Source organism: Mauremys mutica, chromosome 2 (assembly GCF_020497125.1).
Source record: "Mauremys mutica isolate MM-2020 ecotype Southern chromosome 2, ASM2049712v1, whole genome shotgun sequence".
Classification (NCBI taxonomy): domain Eukaryota; kingdom Metazoa; phylum Chordata; order Testudines; family Geoemydidae; genus Mauremys; species Mauremys mutica.
Genome location: NC_059073.1, coordinates 199,670,886 through 199,691,490, shown reverse-complemented (window position 1 = coordinate 199,691,490; position 20,605 = coordinate 199,670,886). Strand labels below are relative to the sequence as shown.

The following is a 20,605-nucleotide window of genomic DNA, read 5'->3' as shown; positions in this document are numbered from 1 at the left end:
AGAAGAGAGTGCTGTCTTTGGAGCATTATATCCCTCGATCCTGCAAAGCCCTTTCTCAAGGGACTCCTTGGCTGGGTGGAGAGCAGGTAGGAATGGGTGGGATTAGAGCTGGGAGAATGAGGTGATTCTAGCCTTGAAATACTGCTGAGCCTGTTCTATCCAGCTCTTGCTCAGAAAGATGTCTGAAGTCCAGGACTGGTCCCAATTAGTGCTGCTGGTGGGTGAGCTCATGACCTCATTCCCCTTTTCACATCAGCCACTAGAGTAGACTGGCCATGGAATGGAGTGCACACTGCACTGCTGGAGATGGAGCACAAAGGCTGCAGTCCCTGGGAACTCCAGGAGAGAATGCATCTTTCTGAGGTTCATTGTTTCTTGTAGCTCCCATTAGGTCATTATGGTTCCTCACTATCCACAATGCAGGGTTGAAGTTTAAAGCCATAATGATATCCTAAATGGTTCAAAGCTGTAAGGAAATAAACATGTGGATACAGATTTAAACCAGTGGAAAATAGTACAATAAAAGTGTAACAATTATGAAATGATTTCCTGGATCATGGTGTGACTTGCTCTCTAATCTAATTTACAATCAAAGCTCATGTTTGTTTTGGATTATTTTTTTCTATTTCTGTCACCTCAGTGGTTTGTGGGAAGTACTTAAAGAGCTCATATTAGGTTTCTGACTTTATTTTTTTTCTCTGTCTATAATAAATCATGTTGGGATAATAAACAGTTCTCTCTTAAAGTAGTGACTTTATACTGGCTTTATTGCCTGTGATGTTCTAAAAGGTATCAGATGAGTTTTGTGGTGAAGTTTGTAGAAAGGAGGTGCATGAGATCACCCGCCAGGGGAATATAATCATTCTGAGAAATTCATCCCAGTGCAGAGAGACAGCCCAAGACCTAGGCTTTCCATCACTGTTCAGTGATGAATTCCACTATGTGGAGCTCAATTATGTGCAGGGTGCTCTGTTGCTCCCCTATATAAGCTAGCCATGTCACTGGAGCCAGTGTGGTGAGGAGAGCATGCAAATAGATGTAGATTGAGTGGAATCATGGCTTCCCCCAACCACTACCACCACACCAGGCAGGGCAGAGGGGGAAATGCTGGAATGGGATTTTCAGAGTCACAATTTGGTTTGTGCCCAGATCCTGAATCAGCCCAGCTACATGTTGATCCTTACTCAGGCTAGAGTGTAGAGTTACAGTTCAGTTTGTAATAAGTAAAGTTTCTGGGGTTTTGTTTAAGCCTCTGTCTCCCTCATGTGCATTTTTGTTAGTGATGATAATGAACATTTAACAAAAACCAGGTCAGGAATTCTGATTGTTACAGTTTATTTTTGTGTTATAACTTGGGATCCCTGTCACATTAGAGCTATTTGTAAGTAACTTACAATCCATCAACCTCATGAAGAAACTTGCACAAATACAGACAGATATCATCTTCCTTTCCAAATGCAAACGGATGGACATCATACCTAATGGACTAAAGGTAAAAAATCCACTACTATCTACATACTACACAGACCACAGTGAGAGATTATGCCATACTCTATCGAAGAAACTGAGGAACCACCTGCTCAGCATCCTATACAGCAAACAGGAAAACATCAAAAAAGAGCTCTCCAACCTGGAGACTCTCATCAATAACCAAACTTCCATACAAATGGACTTCACTAAAATAAGACAGGAGATCTACATTACTCACTTCACCTCTCTACAAAGGAAAAAGGACTGTAAGCTGTCTAAACTCCTACCTGCCACATGGGGCCACAACCGTGGTACCCCTAACCCACCCAGCAATATCGTCAATCTATCCAACCACACACTCAGCCCAGAAGAACAGTCTGTCCTATCTCGGGGACTCTCTTTCTGCCCTGCCACCCCCACCAACATGATACAGTTCTGCGGTGATCTGGAAGCCTACTTTCGCCGTCTCCGACTCAAAGAATTCTTTCAGGACAACACTGAACAGCGCCCGGATACACAGTTACCCTCCCACCAACAGCACAAGAAGAAGAACTCCACATGGACTCCTCCTGAGGGTCGAAATGACAGTCTGGACCTATACATTGAATGCTTCCGCCGACGTGCACAGGCAGAAATTGTGGAAAAACAACACCGCTTGCCTCACAACCTAAGTCGTGCAGAACGCAATGCCATCCACAGCCTCAGAAACCATCCTGACATTATAATCAAAGAGGCTGATAAAGGAGGTGCTGTTGTCATCATGAATAGGTCTGACTACCAAAAGGAGGCCGCCAGACAACTCTCCAATACTAAATTTTACAGGCTACTTCCCTCAGATCCCACTGAGGAATACACTAAGAAACTGCACCATCTACTCAGGACACTCCCTACACTAACACCAGAACTAATCAACATACCCTTAGAGCCCCGACCAGGGTTATTCTATCTACTACCCAAGATCCACAAACCTGGAAATCCTGGACGCCCCATCATCTCGGGCATTGGAACTCTCACTGAAGGACTGTCTGGATATGTAGACTCTCTACTCAGACCCTATGCTACCAGCACTCCCAGCTATCTCCGTGACACCACTGATTTCCTGAGGAAACTACAATGCATTGGTGACCTTCCAGAAAATACCATCCTGGCCACCATGGATGTAGAGGCTCTCTACACAAACATCCCACACACTGATGGAATACAAGCTGTCAGGAACAGTATCCCTGATGATGCCACAGCACAACTGGTTGCTGAGCTCTGTGGCTTTATCCTCACACACAACTATTTCAAATTTGCTGACAATATATATCTCCAGATCAGTGGCACCGCTATGGGCACCCGTATGGCCCCACAATATGCCAATATTTTTATGGCCGACCTGGAACAACGCTTCCTCAGCTCCCGTCCACTCACGCCCCTTCTCTACCTACGCTACATCGATGACATCTTCATCATCTGGACCCATGGGAAGGAGACTCTCTGGAAAAATTCCACCACGATTTCAACAGCTTCCACCCCTCCATCAACCTCAGCCTGGACCAATCTGCATGGGAGGTCCACTTCCTAGACACCACGGTGCAAATAAGTGATGGTCACATCAACACCACCCTATACCGAAAACCTACCGACCGCTATGCCTACTTTCATGCCTCCAGCTTCCATCCCGGACACACCACAAGATCCATTGTCTACAGCCAAGCACTGAGGTACAACCGTATCTGCTCTAACCCCGCAGACAGAGACCAACACCTAGAAAATCTCCACCAAGCATTCTCAAGACTACAGTACCCACACGAGGAAATAAGGAAACAGATCAACAGAGCCAGACGTGTACCCAGAAGCCTCCTACTGGAAGACAAACCCAAGAAAGAAACCAACAGGACTCCACTGGCCATCACATACAGTCCCCAGCTAAAACCCCTACAACGCATCATCAGGGATCTACAACCCATCCTGGACAATGATCCCACACTTTCACAGGCCTTGGGTGGCAGACCAGTCCTCGCCCACAGACAACCTGCCAACCTGAAGCATATTCTCACCAGCAACTGCACACCGCACCATAGTAACTCTAGCTCAGGAACCAATCCATGCAACAAACCTCGATGCCAACTCTGCCCACATATCTACACCAGCAACACCATCACAGGACCAAACCAGATCAGCCACAACATCACCGGTTCATTCACCTGCACTTCCACCAATGTAATATATGCCATCATATGCTAGCAATGCCCCTCTGCTATGTACATCGGCCAAACTGGACAGTCTCTAAGGAAAAGGATAAATGGACACAAATCAGACATTAGGAATGGCAATATACAAAAACCTATAGGAGAACACTTCAACCTCCCTGGCCACACAATAGCAGATCTTAAGGTGGCCATCCTACAGCAAAAAAACTTTAGGACCCGACTTCAAAGAGAAACTGCTGAGCTCCAGTTCATCTGCAAATTTGACACCATCAGCTCAGGACTAAACAAAGACTGTGAATGGCTTGCCAATTACAGAACCAGTTTCTCCTCCCTTGGTTTTCACACTTCAACTGCTAGAACAGGGCCTCATCCTCCCTGATTGATCTAACCTCGTTATCTCTAGCTTGCTTCTTGCTTGCTTTTTTATACCTGCCCCAGGAAATTTCCACCACTTGCATCCGAAGAAGTGGGTATTCACCCACGAAAGCTCATGCTGCAAAACGTCTGTTAGTCTATAAGGTGCCACAGGATTCTTTGCTGCTTTTACAGAACCAGACTAACACGGCTACCCCTCTGATACTTGTAAGTAACTTGGAATCTGAGACTGTAAAATTACCAGCTTTTTGTATTTTCATTTCCAGGAATGTGCTCTTTATTCCCATGAAGACATGCAAATCATTGCCTGTCCTTAAAAAGAAACAAGGATAGTGATGCTGCTAATCTAAGTGTTTTGTGTATGTGAGAAAGTGATTATATGGTGTCTGCAAGTTGTAATCTAAAGAAAAAAGAATCCTTAATGTTCTGTAACACTTTTATAGAGACAAGAGCCTAATTTTTGTAATGATCCTTAAATATAGGGAGAACTTGGGCCGAATTTATCTCTATAATTTCATTGACTTCAGTGAAGTTATACCAGGAATGAATTTGGCCCAGAGTTTCTCCTTGCCAGGGGCGGCTCTACGAATTCCGCCGCCCCAAGCAGGGCGGCGGCGCTGTCGGGCGCCGCGGGACCTCCCGCAGATGTGCCACTGGTCCCGCGCCTACGGTGGAGCTTCCGCAGTCATGCCTGCGGGAGGTCCACACGAGCCGCGGGACCAGCGCACCTGCCGCAGTCATGCCTGCGGGAGGTCCGGTCGTCCCGCGGCTCCGTTGGACCTCCCGCAGGCATGACTGCGGAAGGTCCGCCGGACCCGCCTGCCACCCTCCAGTTAAAATGCCGCCCCACGCGTGCGCTTGGCGCGCTGGGGTCTGGAGCCGGCCCTGCTCCTTGCTGGTCACCCCTTTAATATAATCTAAATCTGTTATGTTCATGTCACTTTAAAAAGTGGAATAAGTTAATCTGATTTTTGTCAATCTTTAGTAAAAAGGGATTTCAGAGGTAGTGTTGCTTGCTGAGGGGATTTCAGGAAAAAGTTCTGTGGGTATCCTACAGCCATCTTAAATTGGATAACCATAGTTTGGCAATGATAGCATCTTCAGAAGCAGTGGCTGTTGAACCTTATTCGTCAAATAAAGTGAGAGGTGTTACATCCAAGGGCAATTACCACAGTTCTAACTGATACTGAGGACAGTCTACAAAACTGCTTGAGAATGCATAAGGACTTGGCATCCAGGATAGGGAAACATAATCTCTGGCAAGAGGTTCAGCATGAGATATAATAAAACTAGCCCCAAATCCATACATGATGTAAATGGGAGACCTGGTATAAAACCACACAGTAGCTACAGAAAAGTCAAAGTGCCTTATATGGATCACTAGCAAGAGAGCTCTAACTTCCAGTTGGTGTCGCTATGTAGATCTTCCTACAGCATCTAGCTACAGAATCAACATTGAAATCTCTATACCTTTTCTATGTGCAGAAAGGCCTTGGAAGAACACTACATGCACTATAGGTGACTGGCATAGCCTACCAAGCTGCCATCCCTGGCAGGTGACCTAAAAGCCTATGAAGGGTCTGTAGTTTGCTTAGTCTTGACTAGAATACATTTTTCAAAACATTCTGATGAGCTGTAATTTACAATAGATTGAAACAACATATAAACAACTGGTTTAAAAATGTTAGCCAATTTTGCACATTGAAACTAATTCTCACAGGACTCAGTGTGGGCTAGAATCAGTTCTGCTCTTTGACACAGTGGGAGCAAGAGGAGCACAGATGTGAATTATAAATTGTACAATGGCATAATTAAAGCATATGTCAGTATTGCTGGACTGTTAGACAGTCAGCAGAGATTGTGGAGTAAGTGCTATGTAACAAAACTTTTTCATCATCATCCACATTACAGTACAAGTGATTAGGTGACATTTTGAAGAAATGTTGGGTGAATGTGTCTTGAACACATTTTGTGACTTTGTAGGGTTTGAATATAAAAATATTCAGCAGATAATGGGAATTCCCAAGACACATGTGACAAGCTGCAGTAGGTATTTTTCCAGTGATATTTGTTTCTCATCAAGTTTCACCAGAATTTCTCTCTGATTTATATAGGCCTTCAGAAGTCATCTTTCTGTAATTCATTTTTAGTCTTTAGAGAACTAGTAAGGATGGTCTTGTGGTTAAGGCAAATGACTGGGATTCCAGATATCTGGGTTAAATTTCTGGCTCTACCCCAGACTTCCTGTGTGTCCTTGAGCATATTATTTAATCACTCTTGCACCGCAGTTCTTCATCTATAAAATAGGGCTAATAGTTTCTCTTACCCTTTGTCTGAATTGTCTATTTAGATTGTAAACATTCTGGGGCAAAGATTGTATGTGTTAGTACAGCACCTAGCTTAATGGAGTTTTGATCTCAGCCATAGCTTTTAGTCACTGTAGTACAAATTAAAAATAATAAATACAAAGCACGTTTAGTCTGTTTATGCATAGATTCCAAGGTCAGAAGGGACCATTGTGATCATCTAGCCTGACCTCCTGTGTAACACTGGCCAAGAACTCCCAAATAATTCCTGAAGCATTCTATTAGAAAAGCATCCAATCCTGATTTAAAAATTGCTGGTGATGAAGAATCCACCTTGACCCTTGGTAAATTGTTCCAATGGTTAAATACCCTCTCTAAGACTGGAAATGAGATGTAATTTTTTAATAATTTGTCTAGCTTCAGCTTCCAGCCATTGGATCATGTTTTATCTTTCTCTGCCAGATTGAAGAGTCCATTATCAAATATTTGTTCCCCATGTAGGTACTTATAGATTGTAATCAAGTCACCCTTAACTTTCTCTTTGTTAAGATAAATAGATTGAGCTCCTTGAGTCTATCATTACAAGGCATGTTTCTAATCCTTAAATAATTCTTGTGGCTCTTTTCTGTACCCTCTCCAATTTGTCAATATCCTTCTTGAATTGTGGCTACCAGAGCTGGACCCAGTTTTCCAGCAGTGGTCACACCAGTGCCAAATTAAGAGGTAAAATAACATCTCTGCTCCTGTTTGAGATTCCCCTGTTTATGTAACCAAGGATCACATTAGCCCTTTTGGCCACTGTGTTGTGCTGGGAGCTTGTGTTCAGCTAGTTTTTTAGCACAACCCCCATGTCTTTTTCAGTCACTGCTTCACAGGTTAGAGTCCCCCTCCTGTAAGTATGGCCTACTTTCTTTGTTCTGCATGTAGCTGTATCAAAAAGCATATTGTTTGCTTGCACCCAGCTTACAAAGCAATCCAGACTGCGCTGTATCAGTGACCTCTCCTCTTAGTTATTTACCATTCCCCCAATTTTTGTGTCATCTGTAAACTTTCAGTGGTGATTTTATGTTTTCTTTCAGGTCATAGATTTAAAAAAAGTTTAAATAGCATAGAGCCAAGAACTGATTCCTACAGGATCCCACTAAAAACATATGCTTGATGATTCCCTGTTCGTGATTACATTTTCAGACCTATCAATTAACCAGCTTTAATCCATTTAATGTGTGCCATGTTAATTTTATACCATTCTGGTCATTTTTAATCAAAATGTTTTGCTGTGCCAAGTCAAACACATTACAGAAGTCTATTACATCAACTCTACTACCTTTATCAACCAAACTTGTAACCTCATAACAAAAAAATCAAGTTAGCTTGACAAGATTTATTTTTCATAAACCCATGTTGATTGTCATTAATTATATTACACTCCTTCAATTCTTTATTAATCAAATCCGGTATCAACCACTCCATTATCTTTCCAGGTGTTGATGTTAGAATAACAGACGTGTAGTTACTTGGGTCATCCTGTTTGCCCTTTTAAATATTGGCATGCTATTAGCTTTCTTTCTGTCTTCTAGAACTTCCCCAGTGTTCAAAGACTTATTGAAACTCAACATTATAAAATAAGACCCCAGCTTGTTCATGATCACAAGAAATCTGCACAGGAACTTTTCCAGTGTTCTCCATACATGTTTTCTGTAAACCAGGTCCATGTATGACAAATATTTCTTAAATAACTGAATAATTATTGGTGAGGAAAATGAACAAATTGCATAGTAAACAAGTTGAGATATTTTTGCCACAAGGGCTCCTTTTGATGTCTATATGCCAAATGAGCCTCTTTTTAGAAGTCTACTGCTTATGGCTATTCATCACAAATTAATGAGTAATTAAAACTGCTATTGGATAGACAATCATGAACCTTTTGCCCTTGGAAACATTGTGCATGTTTTTCTTGCTACAAAAGTGAAACTTGTATAAATGTAACGGGTCTGATTCTCCACTGCATCAGTTTTACATTGGTGTCACTCCAGTGTTCAAAAGAATTACACTGATGTGAAACTGGTGTAGTGGAGAATGAGACTGATAACTTTCAAAGTAAATGTATTGACTCTTACTTTTTTTTTTTTTTTAAGTATGGCATAATTTGAGTCGCCTGTGCTGCCTGCAATATAATTTGAAAATCTGTAGCTTGGACATTTTTGGTTGTATAACTGCACCTTATGCATACACCTGCATGATTTTCTTCTCTTTTTCAAATACACTGTTCTCACTATTGCTTTTTTTAAATGCCTGCCCAAGTTGGTTTCAGCATGTGTTCATTAATCAAATGTATAGATGTTGTGCTTAAAAAATAAATCTTTCCTGGATACATTATTGAAGAGATCTTGAAAGGCAAGTAAGTGTGGCTTAAATTGTAGCAGTAGTTAGTAGCAAACCCCTATATTTAGGTTGCTTATCACTTTCCATTGTAAAAGAGTCTTGCAGCCTTTTTAAAAAATGTTCTAACAACTCAATTTTTTTGCTGCACATTTTAAAAACTCAGCAGGGAGAAGGCCCATGGGCTAGTGAAATGCCTTTTGTTTACCCTATGAAATTATGTTCATGTTTACCTGAGTTAGGAACAGTGAAAAATTGCCATTTCCCTTCTCTCACTTGCTTTCCTTAGTAAAATTTTGGCAGAATGCCTAAATAATAGTTGAACAAGATCATTCTAAATGGCTGAATCCATGGTGCTACCAAAGCAACAGCAGCACATACTGCATTGGGAGGGCCTAGAAGCTGTTTATTAATGGGTAGTTGAGGGAGAAGCTGGCTTCTCATATGTCCCCAGTGTCCCATTCCTTCCTTTTTGGGGCAGAAACTTCCCAAACTAGGATGGGGTGTATAGGGGAAAGGGGAGAGCAAGAGCTGGACCAGGCTCTCAGCATAACTCCAACGTTCAACCCAGCACTTGTTCTCTGCAGATCATCCCCCTCTAGTAGCACCACGTGGGCAGGAGCCCCCCATCTTCTGGATATGGTGGGAGGAGATTGCAGAGCCAGGCTCCCCTTGAAAACCCTACAGACCCAGCACATGGTGCAGGTGGCCCATTCCTGCTCTGGGATAATAGCCTTCTCCTACTAGCTGTTGTAACTCAAGAGGTAGATATCTGTCTGTATTGCAGGACTGAAGGCTCAGGGATCAAACCATGCTGGTGATGCACAATAAGGGGGATGATGCAGTTGGGCATAAAGGAATTAATTTTTACTTTTTCCTCAAAAAACAAAAAGCACACACCTAGGCTCTCATATAAATTAAAATAAACTTACCAAGGTTGCAAAGTCAAGCACTCAAATGTTAAGAAATGCCAATTTTACTGTTGCTCATTCAACCCTAATTCTGACCCCATTTCCATTTCCATTATGATACAGTTATTATTTATGTGATCACATACTGTTTTTTCCACAGGACTCTTGCCACATTTAATGCACAATTTATACACACCAGGGAGCAGAATTAAGGTTTCACTGGAAAATCTAGAATGTAGTTGCTGCTGCTGCTAGATTTTATTTTATTTTCTAACAAGAATGAGGTTATTTGCTCATGTTATTCAATGATTTCAGTGAACAGTTAGGCCAACACTGAGCGCTTTTGAAAATCTCACTGTACTGTTTACTCCCCTTCCTCTTCCATACTAATTATTCATAATAGCAATCATTAAAATATTGAGTCAAAAATTCAAAAATAAAGTTAAAATTTTTCAATATTTTTTTCATTTTTAAAACTATCTGAGGGTGTAGTATTGTCCATGTATGTTTACACTACGTATGAAATAAGTAAGCAAGAGGGAGAGATGACTTATACATATTGATTCTTTGTTTTCAGAGGCACTTTTCTTTACCCAAGTGATTGAAATAGGTCAATGTCCTGGATACACTTGTCTTTAAGATGAAATTTGCTGTACATATTATGTATGTTCAATCACTTTATTGGAATTAGGGAGCATTCCAAGAGACTGAAATAGATCCTGTGGGGATATGCGATTTTTCTATTTACGAGTTTTATGCTGCCATCCATCTCTAAGGTATCAGAGCATCTTCCATGTAAAATCAATAGCAGTACTATAACAAAATCCATAATGGACTTCATGGAGTCTCTGACATTTCTGTCTTCGGGACAATTAATGTACTTTTAAACATTATCTGATAAATACATATGTTTGTTTTTAAGCATACACTATGCAGCAGATACACTGTAAAAGCTTCTTTGTCGGGTGAAAAAACTATTTAAAATATCTAATTTTATACACACACTCACACACAAAATAATAGATGGTAATGACTTCTTAGCTGTTATTATTAACTTGAATATGCAAATTTAGGGACAACTCCTGCTAGCTTTACTGACCTGAACAATCCTATTGACTTCCACAATCCCAGGATTTCACACTTGGATTATATCCATGGATTCAGGCTGAGTCATGCAACACAGAGAGAGATTTTATCTTGCCATCATTTTTTGCACAAACCTCTCATTGAGTAATCCCATTGTCTTCAGTGCATAAAGTTAAGCGTGAATGTAAATCTAGGTGCCATTGGGGCCATATTATCTATCAAAGTTTTAAACAACTCATCTTGGCTGCTTTGAAATTTGAGAGAAGAGGCAGAAGGGAAAGAAGCTTTATTTCTTCTTGTCTAATTAAAAATGAGTTGCCATATTGTGCAGGCAATGGGAATCTTCCATAAAAATCGATGGCAACATAAGGCCTTTGGGGGAATATCTTCTTCCACTAAAATCTGCGACCCAGCTTATGACCCAGGGTTGTAGAGCTCATGAAGTCAATGAGACTACTCATAGGGCACAGAGTTAAGCATGCATGCAAGCCTTGGCAGGTCCAGGGCTGATCCTGCAAACATTTATGCAAGCAAGTAACTTTGCAACATGCACGTGTGTGAGCGTTTGCAGGATCGGGACTACTATTTACTCCCTTCCTGAGACCTTTGTTTGTCAAGTTTCAGTGAGAAGTTGTTTTTCTTGCAATGGAGTTGTTAGCCTCTGAAAATCCAAAACAAGGTTGCAGAGAGAGAATGAGGAGCCCAAGTCTATTTAAAACCCATTATCTAAATATATATCCCTAAGGGATGGTGGCTTACTGTTTTTCTCCGAATTCTTGTGTCATCTTATCTTTATGTAAAGATAATTTTATTCAAACTCTCTTTCTCAGGTGCCAGCCATCTTTCCTTGTTGTTATGATAGATAATTAAGTAAGAAACTTTGTGCTGCCTTGATGCTGCTTGTGAGAAAGGAAGTAGTTAGAGGGTAGGCACTTCTGCAAATGATAAACATCTTCAGGGCTTCTGGCCTGTGGGTATGTCTGCACGTTGAGTGAGAGGTGTGATTCCCAGGTTGAGGAGACATACCCTCACTAGCTCTCGTTGAGCCAGCATGCCAAAAATAGAGTGTAGCATAGTGACTAGAGGGGCTGAGTATGTACTTAGTGTTTCAGATGAGTATGTAGTCAGGGCAACTAGCCCACCCTCCATTCACACTGCTGTGGCTACACTCCATTTTTAGTGCGCTATCTTGATCAGAGCTAGGATGGGTATGCCCCCTAGAGCTGGGAATCGCACCCCCAACTCAAAAGGTAGCTGTAGCCCATGTCTTTCTCTTCTCTTTCATGTCTGTCTCCTTTCTCTTTCTTGCTGTCCTGTGTGTCTTTCTGTTCCTTGTGCATAACTTGCTTATTTCCTTTCCTTGGGTGACTGTTTTACTTTCTCTGTTTATTTACTATGGCATGGTGTTAGATCACAGAAACCCCCTTGGGACCTGCCACCTGATGTGCCAAGACTACTTCTGCCTCTGCTTTCCCTGCCAAGCTCGGGACCCCAGCACCCTGTCTTGCTGAGCCAGACACGCCCATCTCCTCCAACACAGACCCAGGGTCTGAATTGCTTGCCCCAAAGCTGCAGACTTAACTGAAAGCAGCTCACAGAAGTGTTCTTGTCTTTAACACTCAGATGCCCAACACCCAATGGGGTCTGAAACCCAAATAAATCCGTTTTACCCTGTATAAAGCTTATACGGAGTAAACTCAAATTGTTCACCCTCTACAACACTGATAGAGAGAGATGAACAGCTGTTTAACACCCTCCTCCCCAGGTATTAATACATACTCTGGGTTAATTAATAAGTAAAAAGTGATTTTATTAAATACAGAAGGTAGGATTTAAGTGGTTCCAAGTAGTAACAGACAGAACAAAGTGAATTACCAAGCAAAATAAAACAAAACATGTAAATCTAAGCCTAATACAGTAATACAACTGAGTACAGTTAATATCTCACCCCGAAAGATGTTTCAACACATTTCTTTCACAGACTGGATGCCTTCCTTTCCCCCGGTAGAGCCCTTGTTCCAGCTCAGGTGGTAGCTAGGGGATTCCTCATGATGGCCGCCCCCTTTTCTCTGTTCCACCCACTTATAGATCTTTTGCATAAGGTGGGAATCCTTTGTCCCTCTGGGTCCCCCCCCCCCGCACCCTTCTCAATGGAAAGACACTAGGTTAAAGATGGATTCCAGTTCAGGTGAGATGATCACATGTCACTGTAAGACTTCATTGCCCACTTGCCAGCACACACACACACATACAGAAAGACTTACAGGTAAAACAGAGCCATCTGCAGTCAATTGTCCTGGTTAATGGGAGTCATCAAGATTCCAAACCACCATTAATGGCCCACACTTTGCATAATTACAAAAGGTCCTCAGAGTTATATTTCATATTTCTAGTTTCAGGTACAAGAGTGGTACATTTGTACAAATAGGATGATCACACTCCGTAGATTATAAGCTTCGGAATGATACCTTACATGAGACCTTTTGTATGAAGCCTATTCCAGTTACATGAGCATATTTTCATAAAATCATATAGAGTGCAATGTCACAACATGGATTTTCAAATAAATCTAACAGTGTTAGGCATCTAACTCTCCTTGGAAGTCAATGGGATGTGGGTGCCTAACCCCCTTAGGCTGCTTTGAAAATCCCAGGCCTTGTAGATTGTTCTCTTTCTCCTGTTTGTCTCTTTCCTTCTTGGGTTTCTGGTCTTATTCTCCCTACAGTCTTTGTATCCATGTGCCTGTGTCTGCATGTCTTTTTGTTCCCCATGTTCCCCTTTTTGTCTCCCTTTCTGATTTTTCCTCCATATTCCACTTTTTCATTAATCCAGAATTGTCAACCCCAACCACTCAAAAATGGAGATTGCCTTAGAAATCATGAGATTGGGGGGGGGGAGGGGAAATTGGGTTCTTTTATCTTCTGGTTTTTGAGCCCTTAGGGGTTCACATTTTCCAACTTTTCTCTGCATCCATGAGGGCTAGAAACTTTGTGAGAATTTCAACTTCCTTTTAAAATAATCATGTGACTCCAGAAGCTAGATCTATAAGAAGAATACCACGTATCTTGTGATGATATCATGAGAGTTAGCAACATTGCCATTTATTTTTGCTTTGCTTCTTTTCTGTAACTCTGAAATTAATAACTGCATTTTTAGTTAGCCAGCTATGTAAAATACTATATTGTCTCTGAATAAACATCTTATCTGAACAGAATGCACATCAGATATAAGGAGCACACTTCCACTTGGGTAAAACACGTTGCAGAGGTTAAAGAGCCTGCCTAATATAGCACAATATCTATTATCAAGATTCTGTGCAAAATAAAATAATGATCAGAAATGCTGCATTACAAGAAAACATTTTCATTTTAAGTGCATTTAATTTAAAATTATCTTTAGATTGTTAATAAATTGTTTTATTTTAATGTGTTTTGTCCCATGCTATAAAGAGAGGAAAATGGTCTTTAAAAATAAATAAGCAAATAAGCTGACTGTCATGAAACCTGCTAATGAAAATAATTTACTTGTCAAAACCACTGAATTGTTACCAGATCTTAGCTGGATCCTTCTTGTTGTAAAGAGAGAAAATGCAGATTAAAGCAGCTACCTGCTACCCATTCCCTAATAGATGGAATAATTAAGTAAAAAAATTCCTAAAATCTGAAAATCAAGGCTAGTATCTAAGACTTCAGTCTAGCAAAAAACCTAAACGTGTTTAATTATAAGCTCATGTGTAGTTCCACTGACATCGGTTTACAAGTTAAGCATGCACTCAAGTGCTTTGCTAAACTAGGAACTACTTCTCAACAGTGTTGCTCTTTGCATAGTCATTTACGACTGTGCAAAGTGGATGCAAAACTGTACCAAAACAGTGTGGAAGTGTTTTACACCCACTTTGCTCTGGATTAAAGAACTTCACACTGTACAAGACAGTGGAGAAACTAGGCCAACAGTCTACTGCTTGAATGCTGGATCAATGGCTTTGAACAGGCCAGTTCAAGAGAGAGATCCTTATATGGCCTCCCCTCTAGTTCTCGACTGTTCCTAAGTCTCCTTAAACCCTACTCTTGCTTCCATTGAAATCAGAGCAAATTTGATTGACTTCAGTGGATGCGGAACTCCGCCCTCTGTAATGGTGGTCTGTGGATCCTAATTTGCAAATCACCATCATAAGTATTTGGATTCTAAGCCCTGGAAATATATCTTTTAGGAAAAAAATAAAAATACCTATATCTCATAGAACTGGAAGGGACCCCGAAAGGTCATTGAGTCCAGCCCCCTGCCTTCACTAGCAGGGCCAAGTACTGATTTTTGCCTCAGATCCCTAAGTGGCCCCCTCAAGGATTGAACTCACAACCCTGGGTTTAGCAGTCCAAATGCTGAGATTGGCTACAATGAAATACCCTTCCAAATTATAGAATTCTCTTTTCATTCCTCTTGCTTTATAGCAGTGGTTCTCAACCAAGGATGTGGGGCACCTTGGGAGGGAGGAGGGGGACACGAGCAGGTTTCAGGAGGTCCACCAAGCATAGCCAGCATTAGATTTGCTAGAGCCCAGGGGTAGAAAGCCAAAGTCCTGCCACACGAGATTGCAGTCCAGGGCCCCGAGCCCCCCACCCGGGGCTGAAGCGAAAACCTGAGCAACTTAGCTTTACGGTGCCCCCTTTGCAGTGGGGCCCCAGACAATTGCCCTAATTGCCCTAATGCTGACCCTGCCTTTTATATGCAGAAAAACTGTTGTTGTGGTACAGGTGGGCTGTGGAGTTTTTATATCATGGAGGCAGTGGGGGGCTCAGAAAGAAAAAGGTTGAGAACCCCTCCTTTATAGTAAAACGTTTGTTCCTGCATTTAATATTGTGTGGAAAAGAGAGAAAAAAAATACAGGAGGTGATGTGAATATAAAAAATACAGGTGGTAACATGATAGAAACCACTTTACCTATATGAAGCTTTGCAAAAATATTAATGCTTTCCTCTTTCTGTTCATGCTGGTCCTATTTCTTGGACTGTTCTTGTCAGTCACACACTTGATGGTCATTCTGTATGATTGCCAGACTGTTTTTCAATGAAATGTAACAGTCTGGGAAGCCAGTCAAGCTGTAAATTTTAATGTTGGAAGGAGAGAGGTGTTCTGATAAACAACATGGGCCTGTGTTCCTGCATAGATAATAGCATGAGAGCTGCAAAGAGGAGGGAAAAAAAAAAGACTTTCTTTGTATCATAACTTGATGTAATTTGCTTACCGTACTATTCCATGTTGAGAGCTTTCCCTTACATATGTGTATGTTGAGTTAAGATACATAGTGTTCATGTGGTTTATCTAGATGTAATGTGGTCACATTTCTAGCATTTCAGCATTAAATATGCAAAGCCACAGACTGGCTTGTAGGAGGAATTTTGAGCTCTGTGCATTTAAGCACAACACCCAAACATAATCATAATGAAACACCCTACTTATCATGGTTCAGTTTCTACTGATTATTTTAGATCGGTTATTATGTTTATACAACACTTATCTAAAATATATACTGATAGAAATTACATTGTAGAGGGGGAAATAATTAGGTTTTGAAAAGAAACAGAAAATTTTGTAGTTGAAAACTGATAAATCATGTCATAATTTTTAACTATAAAAATTGTGGTAAAGTTATCTCAATAATGTCAATTTTATGCACAGTAAAAGAGGTATTACAGCACTTCTCAAGTCAGATTTGTTAAATGGAGTTACACAGGAATTACTTTGGCCCTAGATATCTAAAGTAGCACATACAAATGACACATGCACAACAAAGAATTGTGTATTCATTAGTCAGTTGTGCACTCAGATAAGCATTTGCATGCAAAGTTAGCCATTTGGAATTGGGGACCATTAAAGTTAGAACTAATACTGTGGGACAGTTCTAAGATCTGGCCCTCTGTGTCATATAGTAACATAATATACATTTTTTTTTAAAATCCAAATTTTGCAGGTATTCCTTCTGCAAAGGCTATTGTAACTGATGGCACCTGGCTTTGGCAGTAGCAGATACCATCAAATAAGCATGTAAATTGGAGATAAGAGTTTGATGCATAAATTAGAGCTGTCATCACACAAATCTGGGCATACTGATTTGAAGAATTAGGTTATGCTCTATGAGAGGGGAATAGGTGTCACTGGTTCAAGAGCCTCTCTTTCTTCAATCTGCTTTACTCTATACTTTTGAGTAGTGGCTGTGCAAATCAGGAGCCACAGTGAATTTCCAGGAGACTATTACTTTAGTGCAATTTCACTGAGAGAGAGCATTCTAACATCATTATAATACTCAGCAATTGTAGGCCCTTACAGCCTAGAATCTCGAAGCACCACGCAAACGTTAACAAACATGTGTTACCCCCTCCTTTCAGACCAGAGTTGCTGGGCTTGATACAAGGGGCTTCCACAGAGGTGGGTGGGAACAGAAGTTTATCCTCAGGTTATGTCTATACTATAATTAGACACCCATGGCTGGCCCATCCCAGCTGACTTGGGCTCGCGGGGGGTCAGGCTAGTGGGCTGTTTAATTGCAGTGCAGACATCCAGGCTCAGGCTGGAACATGGACTGTAGGACCCTGTGAGGTGGGAGGATTGCAGTGTAGACATACCCATAGACTGCAGGGTGGCATTGGAGCTACTCCAGTGGTTTCATTAGGTTTACATTCTCATCTGCAGTGGAACGAGGCTCGTGGAAGAGTTCCTAATAAAATGTTTCCCCTGCCCCCTCTCTCTCCCTCTCTCTCTCTCTGTGCATAAAGGAACCACACCAGTTCTGCTGTGGTGAGGGTCCTTGGTGACTACAGAGGGAGGAGTAGGATTTTCCCATAATTGGGTAAGTCTCACAGACACCCTTGTGAGGAGAGAATTATCCCATACTGACAGATGGCAAAACTGAGGCTGAGAGGTCAAGAGACTTGTTGAAGGTCACACAGGAAGTCTTTGGCAGCACTAAACTAGACCCTACATATATTGTCTCCCAGTACTGTGTTTGAATGAGAAAAAATTCCTTCTTCTGTGGTCTTTATAGTAATTCCTTCTCAGCGTATCTCCTGCATTACAAACATTTAGATTTTCAGAAAGATTTTAATGCCAGGGAGGTACTATTACGATAATCTGTTCTAATCCTGTGCCTACCACAGGCCAAAGAATCACAACCAGTGGTTCCTGCAGCTAGCCCAACAACTGTTTCTCAAACTAGGCCATATCTTTTAGTGAGATGTGTTGTCTTGGTTTAGTGACTCCAAGCGATGGAGAATATCCCAGTTTATAAAAGTGAAAGGTGTAATTTATTTTTCTGAACACAGATTTGGGGTCCAAGGATTGCTGAGTTCTACTGGCTCTGACACTGATTCCCTTTGGGCAATTCACTTCCCCTGTCTATCTCGCTTTTCCAGAACAATATTCTGATCTCTCACTGGGTTAAATGCAGAGGCTACACTCGAAACTCCAAAGCACTGCCGCGGGAGCACTCCCGCGGCTGCACTTTGAAGTGCGAGTGTGGTCGCGGCGCCAGTGCTGGGAGAGAGCTCTCCCAGCGCTGCACGTACTCCACCTCCCCGAGGGAATTAGCTTAGAGCGCTGGGAGCCGTGCTCCCAGCGCTGGGGCAGTGTTTACACTGGCGCTTTACAGCGCTGTAACTTGCTGCGCTCAGGGGGGTGTTTTTTCACACCCCTGAGCGAGAAAGTTGCAGCGCTGTAAAGTGCCAGTGTAGCCAAGGCCTTAGTATTTTAAAGCAATGGGATTTAAACCAGTGCAGTGAAGATCTGATTTTGCCCTGTTTGTAAACTGGAGATAATATTTACAAACTTCAGACAAGCATTTTGAGGGTCGTCAAGTGCCAAGTATTATTCTAAGAAAATCTTGTACTGTTATGATCAAGCCACTATGCTTTTTTGATAATATCTGTCAATATTTGCATATGTTATGAGCTGCTTTCATCAAAAGGCCCAATTCTGTAACTCTGAGCCAGGCACGCAGATACCACAGAAGGTGCTCTGAGGCGAAAGTCTGGGATACACACCTTAAGGCATTTAAAACTACCTTCACCAAACAAGAGTACTTGTGGCACCTTAAAGACTAACAAATGTATTTTAGCATGAGCTTTCGTGAGCTGCAGCTCACTTCCGAGAAGTAGATTGCATCATGGAAGGACCACCCAACTATCCCAAGAGAACGTGCTTCAATACAGGGACAAAAACTTCCTGCAACTTCACAAACCTAGTTGTAACCAGTCACCCCACACTGGAGTTCATAAGAGGTATCATTAAACAATTACAACTCGATGGGGACCACACTCTGAAAGAAATTGTTCCCAATGTTCCTCTTCTAGACTTCAAACAATCCCCTAACCTCACCAACCTCATCATCAGAAGCAAGCTCCCCACAGAGTAGGACCACACCAACTCAAAGTGGCACCAGCCCCTGCCATAACAGACACAAAACCAGCTGCTGTATCTCCATTGCTATGATGCTCAATACTCACCACAACATACCTTTCAAGATCCTATCACAATATGTGGTGTACCTCAGCCAGTACATTAAATGCCCCAATAATTATGCGTGTGAAATCAAACACCATGCTCTCAAATGAACTTATATAAAAAGTGATAAAAGACAAAAATGCCTAATCAGCTGTGGGCAGACACTTTTCACAAAATGATCAGTTCATATCTGCCCAATCAGTCCCTGTCCTCAAAGGGAACCCGCATAACAACTTCAAAATATGACTCTGGGAACTGAAATGCATAACTCTGCTAGACACCAAAAATCAGAGATTCAATAAAGACACTGGATTTATGGTTCATTACAACACTCTGTAACCCACCAACCCTTCTTTGTGCTATGACTTTAGAGGTGTTAACTGCCCACTTCATCTTGAATGGTCTCTTATAACATTAACTTCTCATCTGTTCCACCCTGGTATTTAGCTGTTACACTCTGAGTACCTTTCCCAGACCTGGCAAAGAGCTCTGTGCAAGCTTGAAAACTTGTCTCTCTTTCACCAACAGAAGTTGGTCCAATAAAAGATACTACCTCACACACACACCCCATCTGTCTAGTATCCTGGGACCAACAGCTACAACAACACTGCAGACAGCTCTTCACGTTGTGTAGTACTTTGCTGCCTGGTTAGTCTCATTGTTTACAGTGCGATATATTTTTGGAAGAAGGTACTACTTGGTGTGAGTAAAGATGGCAGAATTGGACCCAGAAGGTTAATTTGCTATTTTTTTCCGGGTGTGTTTTGGCTTATTTGTACACAATAAATCCTTTCTAGGTCATCTTCTATTTCTCAGAATTGCTTTGCTGTTGGTTCGCACTACGTATGCACTGCCCCCGAAGCATTTTCCCATTAGATTAATTTGTTTACCCTGTTCTGCACTCACATCAGTTTTTTTTCACCCTGATCATCTCCCCAATTGGAAAATTATCCCACAGATGAAATCTGTCTACCCTTAGCAGGGTTTTCTGTTCCATCTTTTTTGATACAGGAGGATATAGAAAATATCCTTCTCTTGAGAAGCAAACTGAGTTAGAAAACCATGATGGCATTATTCTGTATTGTAAACTTTTTTAAAACTGCCACAGTCAGCTAAAAAAAAATCAGAACAATAGAAATAAGAGCCTTGGAAACTTCTGAAGGTCAAGGATATCCTCTTCTACCTTCTGCTGAGATTAAAAGGTCTCTATGTGCAAAGACTGTTATGGGGCCAGATTTTCAAAACATTGCAAGGACCACTTCCATTTATTATTATTTTTATTTCTTTTTATTACTGTAGCCCTAGGAGCCCTAATCATGGACCAGGAACCCATTGTACTAGCCACTGTACGCACACAGAACAAGAAGACAGTCTCTATGCCAACATTCTT

At 41.5% G+C, this 20,605-nt stretch overlaps 1 protein-coding gene across 5 annotated transcripts in view; it reads left to right on the top strand.

Annotated features, from left to right (window-relative positions):
- HECW1 (HECT, C2 and WW domain containing E3 ubiquitin protein ligase 1) overlaps positions 1 to 20,605 on the top strand; it is a 398,524-nt gene that overhangs the window by 57,908 nt on the left and 320,011 nt on the right. The window contains exon 1 of one of the 5 annotated variants that reach the window (XM_045008224.1): positions 6,640 to 6,690. The exons of the other annotated variants lie outside the window; for them this stretch is intronic. The gene's annotated coding sequence lies outside the window, so the exon portion shown is untranslated. Of the gene's footprint in view, positions 1 to 6,639; positions 6,691 to 20,605 lie in introns of those variants that run through there. 5 annotated transcript variants of the gene reach the window in all.